Source organism: Bombina bombina, chromosome 1 (genome assembly GCF_027579735.1).
Source record: "Bombina bombina isolate aBomBom1 chromosome 1, aBomBom1.pri, whole genome shotgun sequence".
Lineage (NCBI taxonomy): Eukaryota > Metazoa > Chordata > Amphibia > Anura > Bombinatoridae > Bombina > Bombina bombina.
The window spans coordinates 1,393,939,399-1,393,957,887 of NC_069499.1; the positions used below are offsets into that span (position 1 = coordinate 1,393,939,399).

At 38.8% G+C, this 18,489-nt stretch overlaps 1 protein-coding gene across 1 annotated transcript in view; it reads right to left on the reverse strand.

Moving 5' to 3' along the window:
• Positions 1-4,970: 4,970 nt before the first annotated feature.
• The window catches only part of CDC42SE1 (CDC42 small effector 1), a 163,041-nt gene continuing 149,522 nt past the window's right edge, over positions 4,971-18,489 (reverse strand). Inside the window, exon 5 of the mRNA XM_053704879.1 lies at positions 4,971-9,499. The gene's annotated coding sequence lies outside the window, so the exon portion shown is untranslated. The remainder of the gene's footprint in view (positions 9,500-18,489) is intronic.

Here is an 18,489-nt window from a genome sequence, read left to right on the forward strand (position 1 = left end):
ATAAAATCAAAAGTTGCTTCAACAAAGTATTAGTTTTATTATTACTTCCCTTCACCTAAAATATTTCAGTTTGTTTTTCAATTGAGTTGTACAGTTTTTATAGGTCACATTAAAGGTGGAAAAAGTTCTGAAATGATTTATCTTTGTCTCATTTTTTTACATCACAGAAACCTGCCATTTTAACAGGAGTGTGTAGACTTTTTATATCCACTGTGTGTATATATATATATATATATATATATATATATATATATATATATATATATCTATATATATATATATATCTATATATATATATATATATCTATATATATATATATATATATATATATATATCTCAGCTATTCTCATCTGCATGGTGAAAAAAAAAAAAGTCAATAAGCATCATCGGGCTGACTTCATTCTTCTCTTTAATGTGATCTTGTGGGATATCACAGCAATCCCACAAGATTTCGTAGTGAACGTCTTTAAACTGAGGAGGGAAATAAAGTGCACATGTAATTACTCAAGCCGTGGACTCACCATCAGTGATAGGCACGGACCGAGGCTGTGGCGGACATTTTCCAAAGTACAGACGTTAGTGAAGGACACCAAGGTACATTTCAAATTAAAAACATAAAAAAACACTCTCTTTACAGAGAGGGTAGTGGATACATGGTGGAATAGCCATCCAACAGAAGTGATAGAGATACTGAAGTAGTTTAAACATGCCTGGGATAGGCATAAGGTTATGCTAGATATAAGATAAGGCCAGGAACTAATGAAAGTATTCAGAAAATTGGGCTGACCAGATAGGCCGAATGGTTCCTATCTGCCGACATATTCTATGTTTCTATAAGTCAGGAGAGCGACACTTTGCTGTTAAATGGGCTGCACGTTGGACGCCCTTGGTCTAGTTCCACAAATACAAATTAGTCATCTAATTAAACAAGGTTAAAATAACATTTATATAAAGACTGCTTGTGGTATTACATTTAATTTTTTTTGGTTATATTGAGAGTCTGTAACTCCTGACCAAACCCACCCACCTTGATGTTAATTGCACGATCATCATGGTTGGTTACTTACTTGGTTACGTAAGGTTTGTCAGAGTAGGCAGTGGTCTTCTACACACAGATCAAGTAATTGGTATGGGTCACGACTCACTGCAGGCAGCTTGCTTCTTTCCTCACTTTCCCGCTAATAAGCGTGGCGCCGCTTGGGTCAAGGAGGAGTGAGGACCAGCATTCATCTGTCCTACTCCTCCCTCCCCTCCGCAAAACGGGTGTCAGACGCTGCAAGGGCCAGTCACGTACACCTTGCCTATCCCTGCTCACCATATCTTAGGATAGAAATGTTATTTTCTGTCAAATATTTTTTTTAGCATGATTTTTATAGATATGCTGCATCATATTCAAGTGATTCAATATTTGGGTAACATGTCCCTTTAAATATATGTTTTCCCCTTCAAATTATATAAGACTATAACCAACAGGGACTGTTCATGTTTAATAATTTGTTTCTCTGAATGTATGAGATTTTTTTTCTTACCTACCTTTCAGTCATGCCTTACTTGCTGTATAACATTTTCAAGTTAATAGACTATAAGTCCGGATCTTCTTGGTACATAAGTTTTGTGAATTCCCATTTTATTTGTTAATTACTATCTATCAATCAATCAATCTATCTATCTATCTGATTGTTGGTTCTAGGAGGGATTTTTTTCCAGATTGTTTATAGAACATATAACTCACTTACAAATGTAGATAATGTATCTGTGTTAACACACAGAGGCCGAATTATAAAAGGTTTTGCGGACCTTATCTGTCAGTGTGGATCAGGTCCGCAAGACCTCGCTGAATGCGGAGAGCAATACGCTCTCCGTATTCAGCGTTGCACCAGCAGCTCACAAGAGCTTCTGGTGCAACGCCGCCCCCTGCTGACTCGCGGCCAATCAGATGCCAGCAGGGGGGTGTCAATCAACCCGATCGTATTCTATCGGGTTGAATTGCGGCGATTGCGAGGTTATGGAGCAGCGGTCTTTAGACTCGCCAGAAACGCAGCCCTTCAAGCTCTATACGGAGCTTGATAAATGGGCCTCACTGCCTTCTTAGGGATAAAAATATGGTTCCGACAGCTTATATATTTGTAGAGTGATTATCCTCTAGTTTAACAAGTTCTCTTACTTTGTCATAGCATACAAATTCCAGGCTTGCTTACTAAATGCTTATCTGCATATATTAAGTAGAATTTAGTTACACCCAACTTCTAAGTATAGTTTATTTAAAAAAAACACACACACACACACCATTATATCATCTTATAAAAGGTTTAATTTTTTTTTTTTTTCATAAAACATGGGGAAAAAAATTCTTAAAACTGTTTTTTGTTTTTTTTACATTAGCTATACCCATACAGATCTCGACAGCAGATAAACATTTCACTATACAAGGCCAGAAATCATTGTTGCTTTATTTGCTTGATTAGTATAGCACAGTGAACCATAGCATTGCAATAAGTGTCACCAATATTTTTTATTTCAAAATAACATCACACAGAATAGGCCAGCTACTCTATTTAAACCACATTTTAACAGGCCAGCTGCAAAATCTATTTCATTGGAATTTTGTATGAAATCTAGAATTTTACACAAGGAATGATTATCAGAATGTTACTGGTATGAAGCAAACTAATAATCTATTTTGCACATTTTCTAACTCATGCTTCATATTCTTTTCTGCTCTCATATAATACAGATTGTTTTTGAAGCAATTCTGTATAAATTATTGAAAACTCAATACAAATTAACACAGCACAGGAATGTTTTTTTAACGAAATAAACTCCTAGTTTATTGTGTTTCAGTAAATATTTTTTACAATGGCTGCCCTCATTAAAGGGCATTAAAGTCAAAATCAAATGTTCATGATTCAGGCAGAGCATGAGATTTTTTTTTTTTTTTTAATTCCTGAAATTTTTTATTCTAAAATTTCTCACTCTCTTGGTCTTCTTGATTAAAAAGCACTTTTTACTAGAATACTATGAATCAGCAGTTTGTGTAGCAGTGGTATAAAAGAAACCAGTAGAGGGAGCTTTAGAGTGCAGTAGCCTCCATTACTCTATGGTAAAACTCTATTGTAAACTAAGCTAATGCTGTACAAAAGCAATGTTAAATAACACAATCTGAGAGTGCATTGATCTTAATAGGAAACAAGCAAGCAGTGTGTTGTAGTGAAGGAAAAGCTGTGAGCATTATTTGCTGTCACTCAGCACTGCCTGCTGCAGTTCCCTCCACAAGTTGCCTGTATACCATTGCTAACCATATGCCCCTGAGCCTAGAGAAGTTTGCTCTTCTGTAAAGGGGCAAAGCTTCAACCAAGGAGACCAAGAGAAATAAGTATGTTATAATACAACTAAACTGAAAAGTTTGTTTTTTTTTAATTATATGATCTACTTGGATCATGAAAGGTTCATTTCTACTTCCATGTCGCTTTAAAGGGATACTAACCCCACATTTTTTCTTTCATGATTCAGATAGAGCATGTGATTTTAAGCAACTTTCTAATTTACTACTATTATCAATTTTTATTTGTTCTCATGTTATCTTGATTTGAAAAAGCAGTAATAAAAGGTTAGGAGCAGGCCCATTTTTAGTTCAGCACCTTGGTAGAGCTTGCTGATTGGTTTGCTACATTTAGCCACAAATCAGCAAGTGCTACCCAGATGCTGAACAAAAAATGGTCCGGCTCTAAAGCTTACAGTACTGGTTTTTCAAATCAAGATAGCACGAGAACAAAGAAAAATTGATAATAGGAGTAAATTAGAAAGGTGCTTAAAATATCATGCTCTATCTGAATCACGAAAGAAAAAAAAAATGGGTTTAGTATCCCTTTAAGGAATTTACATTTCTTTGAAGCACAATTCTAGAACAAACTCAAATTAACGGCATTAAAGATGTTCGGACTTGTAAATTATAAAAATGCATCTTTTTACTTTTAAAAAAAGATAATACTAAATTATTAAAGGGACACTGAACCCAAATTTTTTCTTTCATATTTCAGATAGTGCATGCAATTTTAAGCAACTTTCTAATTTACTCCCATTATCAATTTTTCTTTGCTCTCTTACTATCTTTATTTGAAAAAGGCATATAAGCTAAGGAGCCAGCCAATTTTTCGTTCAGACCCTGGATAGCACTTGTTTACTGGTGGGTGAATTTATCCACCAATCAGCAAGAACAACCCACGTTGTTCACAAAAAATGGGCCAAACTCTAAACTTACATTCTTGCTTTTCAAATAAAGATACCAAGAGAATGAAGACAATTTGATAATAGGAGTAAATTAGAAAGTTGCTTAAAATTGCATGCTCTATCTGAATCACAAATTAAAAAATATGGGTACAGTGTCCCTTTAAATAACAAATGTGAAATGTCATATCTGGCAATTTGTTGTAGGCCTCTGTCATTCAAGTGGTTAGCCGAAGGCTTTAGCAAACATGGAACCTTTATGTAAAATTCTAACTTCATTATATAAACACTGAAATTAATATTGTGAATGGCAGGATTGTAACAATGACATTTTACTGATGCAGTAAGAAGCAAACCCCAAACTATGCAAACTAACTATAAACTAACATGTAAAATAAAATCATTAAACATTTAATAGATGTGAAGTGCTCCGTCAGGGCAGAATAGGGTATTGAACAAACAGAAACATAATCTTAAAGGGACAGTAAACACCCTGTATTTACAAGAATTTTCTGCATACAAGCAATAAATGAACATAATTAGCAAGTGTGATATTGACTAACATCTTGCTTGCTGCAACAGTTTTTAATACCAAACTCCCACACCACTTGTTATTGGAGTAGACACAGATAGCTCCTGTCATTTTGTTAGCAAATTAGGGACAGATGTGCAGCAGTGTTAAACCTGCCATGTCCACTTCCAGTGTTTAACATACAGGAAACGTGGGCAAAATAAATAATAAAAATATATTGCAAAGTTGTTTTATTGTCTGAAATTAAACAGTTTATATTAATATAACAACGTGTCTTATTCCTTTTAATATCTGAGGAGGTGGTAACATATTTTACAAGAATATTTTCTTACAGTTAAAGGGACATTTAAATCAGTACAGCAGTATATTTTCTGATAAATCACCATTGTAAAATAAATAACTAATTGTCCCTGTTTAGCTGTGTTGTGGTCACATCACCCCAGTCTATGAAGTGCATGTGGCTCATATGTGTACAAAGCTTGCAACTCAGAGTGAGTCGATTAGGCCGTAATGTGACGGACTTTTACTATGACCTCCCAATAACAGTGCTATTTATTTAAAGGACCCATACTCAATCTGCTACAATGCACATTAAAAAGCAGCAGTTTAATATTTCGTTCATTAAAAATACATATTTTTAACTAACAAATTGTTAAATTTAACCTGAAACTATCAAGATATGCACATTTGTGTACAACTGAAACTAGTATATTAATGCTCATTGGTCGATAAGCACTACAAGACTGGGAAATAAATGCTACTTTACACTGCACTGAAACAGAATTTTATCAAAAACAATATACTATAAAAAAATTCAAATGCCTTTTTCTATATGTACCAATGAACAGTTTTGAATATACAAATCCTAAAACAATAAATCATACGGTTTTAGAATTAATAAACTAGATTACATGAAATGATTCAGCACACAAATGCCCATCAGTATGGCACATGGCAGAGTGATGTATGATAAGTGATATCTTTAATAGCCCATGCCACAGAAAATAGGAGGTGCAATACTCCTCTTATCTATAATATTATCAATTTATTACATTCTCATACAGAAGATTGGTATCCTGAAGATATCCATTGAGAATGTTTTATTTCTAGTAATAAACCCTCAACCTGTTTTAAAGTGAAGGTCAATTTGGATGAATTAGTGCCCGGGTTTTAATAAACCTATTAAAAACAAGGGCACTTTAAATTCATCAAAATTTACATTTCACTCCTTTTCTTCAAAAACCTTACCTTTAAATCCTGAAAGCCGCTCCAGCAATTCCCCCGGCCGTCGGAAACCTCTTCTTACGTCAGAAATGACGAATCCGGCTTCCTCCAATCACGGCTTTCCCCCCAGGGGATCATGATTAGAGGAAGACGGAGTCGTCATTTTGGACCCGCAAAGAAGGCTTGCAATGGCCGGAGGAAGTGCTGCAGCGGCTGTCAGGATTAAAAGGTAAGGTTTTGAAGAAAAGGAGTGAAATGTCAATTTTGGATGAATTAAATTGACTTGTTTTTAATAGGATTATTAAAAACCGGGCACTAATTCATCCAAATTGACCTTCACGTTAACGTATCATACTTTTTTCTACATGATGTTTTGCAAACACTATGGGCTCCTTAAGAACAAACAACTGATTGAACCACAAAAATACTCAATGAAATGAAACCGTATATCTGATAAATTCTATATAAAACAATGTTGAAGACACAAACAGTATTAACTAACACTTAGCTTTGAGGAATGTTATAGACCATCTAAAACAGTTACTAAACTGTATCTGTGTTGGCCCAAATGCTATAAACTAAAAAAAAAAAGTTTATTATACCCTGTTAGAATTGTTTACTATATGGGCATTTATGTATAGGAGTTATTAATTATCTGAAGATATTTTTATTTTGTCAGAAAATATTAAAATCTGTCAAACTTGTGGGAAATAGTTACCACATTATAGATTCTGTTTCAGAGTCTGTTTTGTATTACCGCCTATCTGCCTTCATTAAAGCATTTTATGGAAAAAATTAAAACTTTTTTTCTCTTTTGTGCTTTTGATTTTTTTTAAATAATGGTTTCAAGCAAGTAACTAAAATTGCTAAGCGTAGAAAGCTCGAATATAGATTTATTGTGAACCTCCTTAAAAATAAAATATTGATGATCAGCAGGTGAGTAGAATAAAAAGATGAAGATAAAACATTAAAGGGACAGGAAACCCCACAATTTTTTTTTCATGATTTGGATAGAACATACAATTTTAAACAACTTTCCAATTTTCTTCTATTATCAAATATGCTTTAATCTCTTCTTATCCTTTGCTGAAGGAACAGCATTTGCACTACTAAAAGATAGTTGAACATATCTAGTTAGCCAATCACAAGAAACAAATGTGTGCAGGCACCAATCAGCAGCTAGCTCCCATTAGTGTAGGATATGTGCGTATTTTCTTCAACCATTAATACCAAGATAACAAAGCATATTTGAAAATAGCAGTGAATTCAAAAGTGTATTAAAATGACATACTCTATTTGAATCATGCAAATTTAATTTTTACTTTCCTATCCCTTTAAGCTTTTCAAACGTAATGATGCACACGGGCCTCTATTTGATGCTAAATTCGGATTGTAAGTTTTATAAATGTATATAAGATTTAGCATCAAACCTTTATAGATGGCAGTGATCTGTAATTCCATAGTTTACAAATCTTAACTCAGAGGTAACTGAGCATTTGCTGAAATAGCAGCTATAGTAAAAGTACATGTGACAATGGTGAGTTTTATTAATAAACACTCAGAATTCCTATATGACCAGAATGTGCTTATTAGTACAGGGCTCATTTTCCAGTAACATGGTTTATCCTTTCTTCAAATAATGCTGGTTTTGAATAAGTTTAAAAACGTTTGAAAAGCCGCCTGTGGTCACAGCATAGAGTCAGCCAAATATTCCTGATGGGCAACCAGTAAATTAGTCAAGACATGATTAGCAAAATGTTGTATAATCATATAGTTTTCATTTGTAAAGATGACTATTCAGGGTGTATTTAGGTTACATAGTATCATAGGACTTAGCTGAAGCTCTGTACACTTCTATCCACTTTTCTGATTCTCTTACCTCCCGAACTTCATCTTTAGCTTTAACTGATCTGTTCCAGACCCATAATCCTGAGCGTGCGCCACAAACTGAGAACTACTCAAGGATATGGATCTCCCACCCATACATTGGATATTTTCTTCAGCACTCTAAGCAATAACAATGCTTCCTAAAAGTAATTGCTTTTTAATATTTAAAGATGCAGTGGTCCCATATGTTCACATAGTAGGATAACAGCTTATTACAAATGTTTTATAACAATTCTATAAACTTACTCTGCATAACTTGTATCTGGGCACTTAACAAGGCAGTAAAGATGAAAATTCAATTTAAACAACTTTTTAATCTAAAATTATCATTAATTTGCTTTGTTCTCTTGGTATTCTTTGCTAAGAGTAAACCTAGGTAAGCTCAGGAGCGTGAACGTGTCTTTAGCACTCAATGGGGTCAATCTAATGTGTTTCAACAGAAAATCACCATTAAAGTCTATGGAACAGATAAATCTTTTTTTCTAAAAAATGGTGATGCCTCTGGTCATTGACTCCCATATATGATCAGCTAGCTCCCAGTAGGGCACCACTGCTCCTTTAACAAAAGATACCAAAAGAATGAAGCTAATTATATAATAGAAGTCAATTGAAAAGTTGATTAAAATTGTATGTTCTATCTGAATCATGAAAGATAAATTCTGTTTCATGTCCCTTTCAACATCAGCGAGGGCTCACTCCTGCCAGTAAACTAGCTTGATGGAAAATATTTATGTCTTCATGCTCACTTCACAGTATTAAGAGCTTCAATAGAAGTGCTAGTGAGTATGTGTAGCTTTAATTAAAACATCATGTTTACAACACGAATGTTTACTGGCGCAAGTAAACAGAGAGGGCTGTTTAGCTTCTAACTGGCTGATTTGTCCAAGAAGAAAACTTAGATCAGTCAATAAAAGAGCAGACTTAGATGCTGCAGAATAAGAAAGAAAAAGAACAGGCTTATGATCTGTTTAATTTGATCATCTATTCATTTCATGCATTACTGATCAATTTGTAGCCAAAAGTCCATTAAAACGACATTTTTGCTGTTATTCTCAGAAAACAGAACATTTGTAATTAGAAACAAATATCAGTAATTTGGTATAAATGAACAATATAGAACTGTAATTGTGTAATATAAAATCCTTTTTAATAAATGTGTAAAAATTTAAAAAAAAAAAAAAAAAAAAAAAAAAGAGGAAGTTTCTATCCAATGTTCTGTCTGTTTTCAATTGTTTTATACAGAAGGAGGAAATGCGGCTTTTTAAAAACCAGCTTCATTTCAAAGTCCATGACATTTTTAACCATAGGAAGTGCTTTAGTTTCAAAACAATTCACTAATTACAGCAAATACAGAAGAACAAAGATAAATAAGTCCAGGACTTTCTGCATCATTATATATATATATATATACATATACACACACATATATATATATCTATATATATATATATATAATTACTTTGGAACAAGCTATCGCATATTCAAAATGTACTAAGAATAGTGCACATTTTAAACTTGAAAAAAAAAAAAATCACATGATTTCCGAAGTTGAATAACTTATCCAGTGACTAAACCACTGTGCTTATCGCTTGCTGTTCATGTAGGCTCTATTTGTCTCACACACTCTTTGCCTTAAAAAGAAGAAAACAAGATATTAGTACAATTATCTAACAAATTACACATAAAAACGTATAAGCTGAAAATAGATTTTCTTTCCATGCATTACATTAGATACATTAATATGATAAGGCCACCAGGCAAACATTATTATTATTTGTTTTAGGAACAATTAAATTAATTTAAATGTAGAACCAGCCCTGGCCTAACATAATACTTATATGCTAACTCGCTAAGTGATGCAACATTACTGTAAAAAGCTGAAAAATATCACCTGGACATCTCTATGTAAAAACATAATTTATGCTTACCTGATAAATTCCTTTCTTCTGTAGTGTGATCAGTCCACGGGTCATCATTACTTCTGGGATATTAACTCCTCCCCAACAGGAAGTGCAAGAGGATTCACCCAGCAGAGCTGCATATAGCTCCTCCCCTCTACGTCACTCCCAGTCATTCGACCAAGGACCAACGAGAAAGGAAAAGCCAAGGGTGAAGTGGTGACTGGAGTATAAATTAAAAAATATTTACCTGCCTTAAAACAGGGCGGGCCGTGGACTGATCACACTACAGAAGAAAGGAATTTATCAGGTAAGCATAAATTATGTTTTCTTCTGTTAAGTGTGATCAGTCCACGGGTCATCATTACTTCTGGGATACCAATACCAAAGCAAAAGTACACGGATGACGGGAGGGATAGGCAGGCTCTTTATACAGAAGGAACCACTGCCTGAAGAACCTTTCTCCCAAAAATAGCCTCCGATGAAGCAAAAGTGTCAAATTTGGAAAATTTGGAAAAAGTATGAAGCGAAGACCAAGTTGCAGCCTTGCAAATCTGTTCAACAGAGGCCTCATTCTTAAAGGCCCAAGTAGAAGCCACAGCTCTAGTGGAATGAGCTGTAATCCTTTCAGGAGGCTGCTGTCCAGCAGTCTCATAAGCTAAATGAATTATGCTACGAAGCCAAAAAGAAAGAGAGGTAGCAGAAGCTTTTTGACCTCTCCTCTGCCCAGAGTAAACGACAAACAGAGAAGACGTTTGTCGAAATTCCTTAGTTGCCTGTAAGTAAAATTTTAGAGCACGGACTACATCCAGGTTGTGCAGTAGACGTTCCTTCTTCGAAGAAGGATTTGGGCATAAAGAAGGAACAACAATCTCTTGATTGATATTCCTGTTAGTAACTACCTTAGGTAAGAACCCAGGTTTAGTACGCAGAACTACCTTATCCGAATGAAAAATCAAATAAGGAGAATCACAATGTAAGGCTGATAACTCAGAGACTCTTCGAGCCGAGGAAATAGCCATTAAAAATAGAACTTTCCAAGATAACAACTTTATATCAATGGAATGAAGGGGTTCAAACGGAACGCCCTGTAAAACATTAAGAACAAGGTTTAAACTCCATGGTGGAGCAACCGTTTTAAACACAGGCTTAATCCTGGCCAAAGCCTGACAAAAAGCCTGGACGTCAGGAACTTCTGACAGACGTTTGTGTAACAGAATGGACAGAGCTGAGATCTGTCCCTTTAATGAACTAGCGGATAAACCCTTTTCTAAACCTTCTTGTAGAAAAGACAATATCCTAGGAATCCTAACCTTACTCCAAGAGTAACCTTTGGATTCACACCAATATAGGTATTTACGCCATATCTTATGGTAAATCTTTCTGGTAACAGGTTTCCTAGCCTGTATTAAGGTATCAATAACTGACTCAGAAAACCCACGTCTTGATAAAATCAAGCGTTCAATTTCCAAGCAGTCAGCTTCAGAGAAGTTAGACTTTGATGTTTGAAGGGACCCTGTATCAGAAGGTCCTGTTTCAGAGGTAGAGACCAAGGTGGACAGGATGACATGTCCACCAGATCTGCATACCAAGTCCTGCGTGGCCACGCAGGTGCTATTAGAATCACTGATGCTCTCTCTTGTTTGATTCTGGCAATCAATCGAGGAAGCATCGGGAAGGGTGGAAACACGTAAGCCATCCTGAAATCCCAAGGTGCTGTCAGGGCATCTATCAGGACTGCTTCTGGATCCCTGGATCTGGACCCATAACGAGGAAGCTTGGCGTTCTGTCGAGACGCCATGAGATCTATCTCTGGTTTGCCCCAACGTCGAAGTATTTGGGCAAAGACCTCCGGATGAAGTTCCCACTCCCCCGGATGAAAAGTCTGACGACTTAAGAAATCCGCCTCCCAGTTCTCCACTCCCGGGATGTGGATTGCTGACAGGTGGCAAGAGTGAGACTCTGCCCAGCGAATTATCTTTGATACTTCCATCATAGCTAGGGAGCTTCGTGTCCCTCCCTGATGGTTGATGTAAGCTACAGTCGTGATGTTGTCCGACTGAAACCTGATGAAACTCCGCGTTGTCAACTGGGGCCAAGCCAGGAGGGCATTGAGAACTGCTCTCAATTCCAGAATGTTTATTGGCAGGAGACTCTCCTCCTGACTCCATTGTCCCTGAGCCTTCAGAGAATTCCAGACGGCACCCCAACCTAGAAGGCTGGCGTCTGTTGTTACAATTGTCCAGTCTGGTCTGCTGAATGGCATCCCCCTGGACAGATGTGGCCGAGAAAGCCACCAAAGAAGAGAATTTCTGGTCTCTTGATCCAGATTCAGAGAAGGGGATAAGTCTGAGTAATCCCCATTCCACTGACTTAGCATGCACAGTTGCAGTGGTCTGAGGTGTAGGCGTGCAAAGGGTACTATGTCCATTGCCGCTACCATTAAGCCGATTACCTCCATGCATTGAGCCACTGACGGGTGTTGAATGGAATGAAGGGTGCGGCAAGCACTTTGAAGTCTTGTTAACCTGTCCTCTGTCAGGTAAATCTTCATTTTTACAGAATCTATAAGAGTCCCCAGGAAGGGAACTCTTGTGAGTGGAACGAGTGAACTTTTCTTTTCGTTCACCTTCCATCCATGTGACCTTAGAAATGCCAGTACTAACTCTGTATGAGACTTGGCAGTTTGAAAGCTTGAAGCTTGAATCAGAATGTCGTCTAGGTATGGAGCTACCGAGATTCCCCGCGGTCTTAGTACCGCCAGAAGAGCACCCAGAACCTTTGTGAAGATTCTTGGAGCTGTAGCCAATCCGAATGGAAGAGCTACAAACTGGTAATGCCTGTCTAGGAAGGCAAACCTTAGGTACCGGTAATGATCTTTGTGAAGGTAAGCATCCTTTAAATCTACAGTGGTCATGTACTGACCCTCTTGGATCATAGGTAAAATTGTCCGAATAGTCTCCATCTTGAACGATGGAACTCTTAGGAACTTGTTTAGGATCTTTAAGTCCAGGATTGGTCTGAAAGTTCCCTCTTTTTTGGGAACCACAAACAGATTTGAGTAAAACCCCTGTCCCTGTTCCGATCGTGGAACTGGGTGGATTACTCCCATTAACAAGAGCTCTTGTACGCAGCGTAGAAACGCCTCTTTCTTTGTCTGGATTGTTGACAACCTTGACAGATGAAATCTCTCTCTTGGAGGAGAGTATTTGAAGTCCAGAAGGTATCCCTGAGATATTATTTCTAGCGCCCAGGGATCCTGGACATCTCTTGCCCAAGCCTGGGCGAAGAGAGAAAGCCTGCCCCCCACTAGATCCGATCCCGGATCGGGGGCCCTCAATTCATGCCGTTTTAGGGGCAGCAGTAGGTTTCCTGGTCTGCTTGCCCTTGTTCCAGGACTGGTTAGGTTTCCAGCCTTGTCTGTAGCGAGCAACAGCTCCTTCCTGTTTTGGTGCAGAGGAAGTTGATGCTGCTCCTGCTTTGAAATTACGAAAGGAACGAAAATTAGACTGTCTAGTCTTAGTTTTGGCTTTGTCCTGAGGCAGGGCATGGCCTTTACCTCCTGTAATGTCAGCGATAATCTCTTTCAACCCGGGCCCGAATAAGGTCTGCCCTTTGAAAGGTATATTAAGCAATTTAGACTTAGAAGTAACATCAGCTGACCAGGATTTTAGCCACAGCGCCCTGCGTGCCTGAATGGCGAATCCTGAATTCTTCGCCGTAAGTTTAGTTAGATGTACTACTGCCTCCGAAATGAATGAATTAGCTAGTTTAAGGACTCTAAGCCTGTCCGTAATGTCGTCCAGAGTAGCTGAACTAATGTTCTCTTCCAGAGACTCAATCCAGAACGCCGCTGCAGCCGTGATCGGCGCAATGCATGCAAGGGGTTGCAATATAAAACCTTGTTGAACAAACATTTTCTTAAGGTAACCCTCTAATTTTTTATCCATTGGATCTGAAAAAGCACAGCTATCCTCCACCGGGATAGTGGTACGCTTAGCTAAAGTAGAAACTGCTCCCTCTACCTTAGGGACCGCTTGCCATAAGTCCCGTGTGGTGGCGTCTATTGGAAACATTTTTCTAAATATCGGAGGGGGTGAGAACGGCACACCGGGTCTATCCCACTCCTTAGAAACAATTTCAGTAATTCTCTTAGGTATAGGAAAAACCTCAGTACTCGTCGGTACCGCAAAATATTTATTCAACCTACACATTTTCTCTGGTATTGCAACTGTGTTACAATCATTCAGAGCCGCTAACACCTCCCCTAGTAATACACGGAGGTTTTCCAGTTTAAATTTAAAATTTGAAATATCTGAATCCAGTCTGTTTGGATCAGAACCGTCACCCACAGGATGAAGTTCTCCGTCCTCATGTTCTGCAACCTGTGACGCAGTATCTGACATGGCCCTAATATTATCAGCGCACTCTGTTCTCACCCCAGAGTGATCACGCTTACCTCTTAGTTCTGGTAATTTAGCCAAAACTTCAGTCATAACAGAAGCCATATCCTGTAATGTGATTTGTAATGGCCGGCCAGATGTACTCGGCGCTACAATATCACGCACCTCCCGAGCAGGAGATGCAGGTACTGGCACGTGAGGCGAGTTAGTCGGCATAACTCTCCCCTCGTTGTTTGGTGAAATTTGTTCAATTTGTACAGATTGACTTTTATTTAAAGTAGCATCAATACAGTTAGTACATAAATTTCTATTGGGCTCCACTTTGGCATTGCAACAAATGACACAGGTATCTTCCTCTGAATCAGACATGTTTAACACACTAGCAAATAAACTTGCAACTTAGAATACAATTCAATTAGAATAATATTAAAAACGTACTGTGCCTTTAAGAAGCACAGAAAATCTATGACAGTTGAAAATTAATAAATTGAAACAGTTATAGCCTCAATCCTTGTAAACAACACAACTTTAGCAAAGGTTTAATCCCAATAGCAAAGATAACAAATTCTGAAAGCAGGAAACAATTACAGAATAAACGTTTTATATCACAGTCAACTATAATTCTCACAGCTCTGCTGAGAGAAATTACCTCCCTCAAAATAAGTTTGAAGACCCCTGAGTTCTGTAGAGATGAACCGGATCATGCAGGAAATACAAAGAGCTGCTGACTGAAATAACTGATGCATAGAAAAGGCGCCAAAAAACGTCCCTTCCCCCTCACACACAGCAGTGAGAGAGAACAGAAACTGTCAGAAAAAGATTAAGCAACTGCCAAGTGGGAAAATGGTGCCCAAACATTTATTCACTCAGTACCTCAGCAAATGAAAACGATTTTACATTCCAGCAAAAACGTTAAACATAATTTCTAGTTATTAAACAGCTTAATGTACTTCTTACAGTGTAATTCTAGTGAAGTACCATTCCCCAGAATACTGAAGTGTAAAGTATACATACATGACATTATATCGGTATGGCAGGATTTTCTCATCAATTCCATTGTCAGAAAATAAAAGCTGCTACATACCTCTATGCAGATTCATCTGCCCGCTGTCCCCTGATCTGAAGTTTACCTCTCCTCAGATGGCCGAGAAACAGCAATATGATCTTAACTACTCCGGCTAAAATCATAGCAAAAACTCTGGTAGATTCTTCGTCAAACTCTGCCAGAGAGGTAATAACACACTCCGGTGCTATTTTAAAATAACAAACTTTTGATTGAAGATATAAAACTAAGTATAATCACCATAGCCCTCTCACACCTCCTATCTAGTCGTTGGGTGCAAGAGAATGACTGGGAGTGACGTAGAGGGGAGGAGCTATATGCAGCTCTGCTGGGTGAATCCTCTTGCACTTCCTGTTGGGGAGGAGTTAATATCCCAGAAGTAATGATGACCCGTGGACTGATCACACTTAACAGAAGAAAAACAGAATTTATGTTTACCTGATAAATTACTTTCTCCAACGGTGTGTCCGGTCCACGGCGTCATCCTTACTTGTGGGATATTCTCTTCCCCAACAGGAAATGGCAAAGAGCCCAGCAAAGCTGGTCACATGATCCCTCCTAGGCTCCGCCTACCCCAGTCATTCGACCGACGTTAAGGAGGAATATTTGCATAGGAGAAACCATATGTTACCGTGGTGACTGTAGTTAAAGAAAATAAATCATCAGACCTGATTAAAAAACCAGGGCGGGCCGTGGACCGGACACACCGTTGGAGAAAGTAATTTATCAGGTAAACATAAATTCTGTTTTCTCCAACATAGGTGTGTCCGGTCCACGGCGTCATCCTTACTTGTGGGAACCAATACCAAAGCTTTAGGACACGGATGAAGGGAGGGAGCAAATCAGGTCACCTAAATGGAAGGCACCACGGCTTGCAAAACCTTTCTCCCAAAAATAGCCTCAGAAGAAGCAAAAGTATCAAATTTGTAAAATTTAGAAAAAGTGTGCAGTGAAGACCAAGTCGCTGCCTTACATATCTGATCAACAGAAGCCTCGTTCTTGAAGGCCCATGTGGAAGCCACAGCCCTAGTGGAGTGAGCTGTGATTCTTTCAGGAGGCTGCCGTCCGGCAGTCTCATAAGCCAATCGGATAATGCTTTTAATCCAGAAGGAGAGAGAGGTAGAAGTTGCTTTTTGACCTCTCCGTTTACCAGAATAAACAACAAACAAAGACAAAGTTTGTCTGAAATCCTTAGTAGCTGCTAAGTAAAATTTGAGAGCACGAACTACATCCAAGTTGTGCAACAAACGTTCCTTCTTTGAAACTGGATTAGGACACAAAGAAGGCACAACTATCTCCTGGTTAATGTTTTTGTTAGAAACAACTTTTGGAAGAAAACCAGGTTTAGTACGCAAAACCACCTTATCTGCATGGAACACCAGATAAGGAGAAGAACACTGCAGAGCAGATAATTCTGAAACTCTTCTAGCAGAAGAAATTGCAACCAAAAACAAAACTTTCCAAGATAATAACTTAATATCAACGGAATGTAAGGGTTCAAACGGAACCCCCTGAAGAACTGAAAGAACTAGGTTGAGACTCCAAGGAGGAGTCAAAATTTTGTAAACAGGCTTGATTCTAACCAGAGCCTGAACAAAGGCTAGAACATCTGGCACAGCTGCCAGCTTTTTGTGAAGTAACACAGACAAGGCAGAAATCTGTCCCATCAAGGAACTTGCAGATAATCCTTTTTCCAATCCTTCTCGAAGGAAGGATAGACTCTTAGGAATCTTAACCTTGTCCCAAGGGAATCCTGCAGATTCACACCAACAGATATACCAAATTATGTGGTAATTTTTCTGGTTACAGGCTTTCAGGCCTGAACAAGAGTATTAATAACAGAATCTGAGAACCCTCGCTTTGATAAGAGCAAGCGTTCAATCTCCAAGCAGTCAGCTGGAGTGGGTCGAACGGACCTAGAACAAGAAGGTCTCGTCTCAAAGGTAGCTTCCATGGTGGAGCCGATGACATATTCACCAGATCTGCATACCAAGTCCTGCGTGGCCACGCAGGAGCTATCAAAATCACCGACGCCCTCTCCTGATTGATCCTGGCTACCAGCCTGGGGATGAGAGGCAACGGCGGGAACACATAAGCTAGTTTGAAGGTCCAAGGTGCTACTAGTGCATCCACTAGAGCCGCCTTGGGATCCCTGGATCTGTACCCGTAGTAAGGAACTCTGAAGTTCTGACGAGAGGCCATCAGATCCATGTCTGGAATGCCCCACGGTTGAGTGACTTGGGCAAAGATTTCCGGATGGAGTTCCCACTCCCCCGGATGCAATGTCTGACGACTCAGAAAATCCGCTTCCCAATTTTCCACTCCTGGGATGTGGATAGCAGACAGGTGGCAGGAGTGAGACTCCGCCCATAGAATGATCTTGGTCACTTCTTCCATCGCTAGGGAACTCCTTGTTCCCCCCTGATGGTTGATGTATGAACTTGGCCCTCGCTAGCTGAGGCCAAGCTTTGAGAGCATTGAATATCGCTCTCAGTTCCAGAATATTTATCGGTAGAAGAGATTCTACCCGAGACCAAAGACCCTGAGCTTTCAGGGATCCCCAGACCGCGCCCCAGCCCATCAGACTGGCGTCGGTCGGGACAATGACCCACTCTGGTCTGCGGAAGGTCATCCCTTGTGACAGGTTGTCCAGGGACAGCCACCAACGGAATGAGTCTCTGGTCCTCTGATTTACTTGTATCTTCGGAGACAAGTCTGAATAGTTCCCATTCCACTGACTGAGCATGAACAGTTGTAATGGTCTTAGATGAATGCGCACAAAAGGAACTATGTCCATTGCCGCTACCATCAAACCTATCACTTCCATGCACTGCGCTATGGAAGGAAGAGGAACGGAATGAAGTATCCGACAAGAGTCTAGAAGTTTTGTTTTTCTGGCTTCCGTCAGAAAAATCCTCATTTCTAAGGAGTCTATTATAGTTCCCAAGAAGGGAAACCTCGTTGACGGAGATAGAGAACTCTTTTCCACGTTCACTTTCCATCCGTGAGATCTGAGAAAGGCCAGGACAATGTCCGTGTGAGCCTTTACTTGAGGAAGGGACGACGCTCGAATCAGAATGTCGTCCAAGTAAGGTACTACAGCAATGCCCCTTGGTCTTAGCACCGCCAGAAGGGACCCTAGTACCTATGAGAAAATCCTAGGAGCAGTGGCTAATCCGAAAGAAAACGCCACGAACTGGAAATGCTTGTCCAGGAATGCAAACCTTAGGAACCGATGATGTTCCTTGTGGATAGGA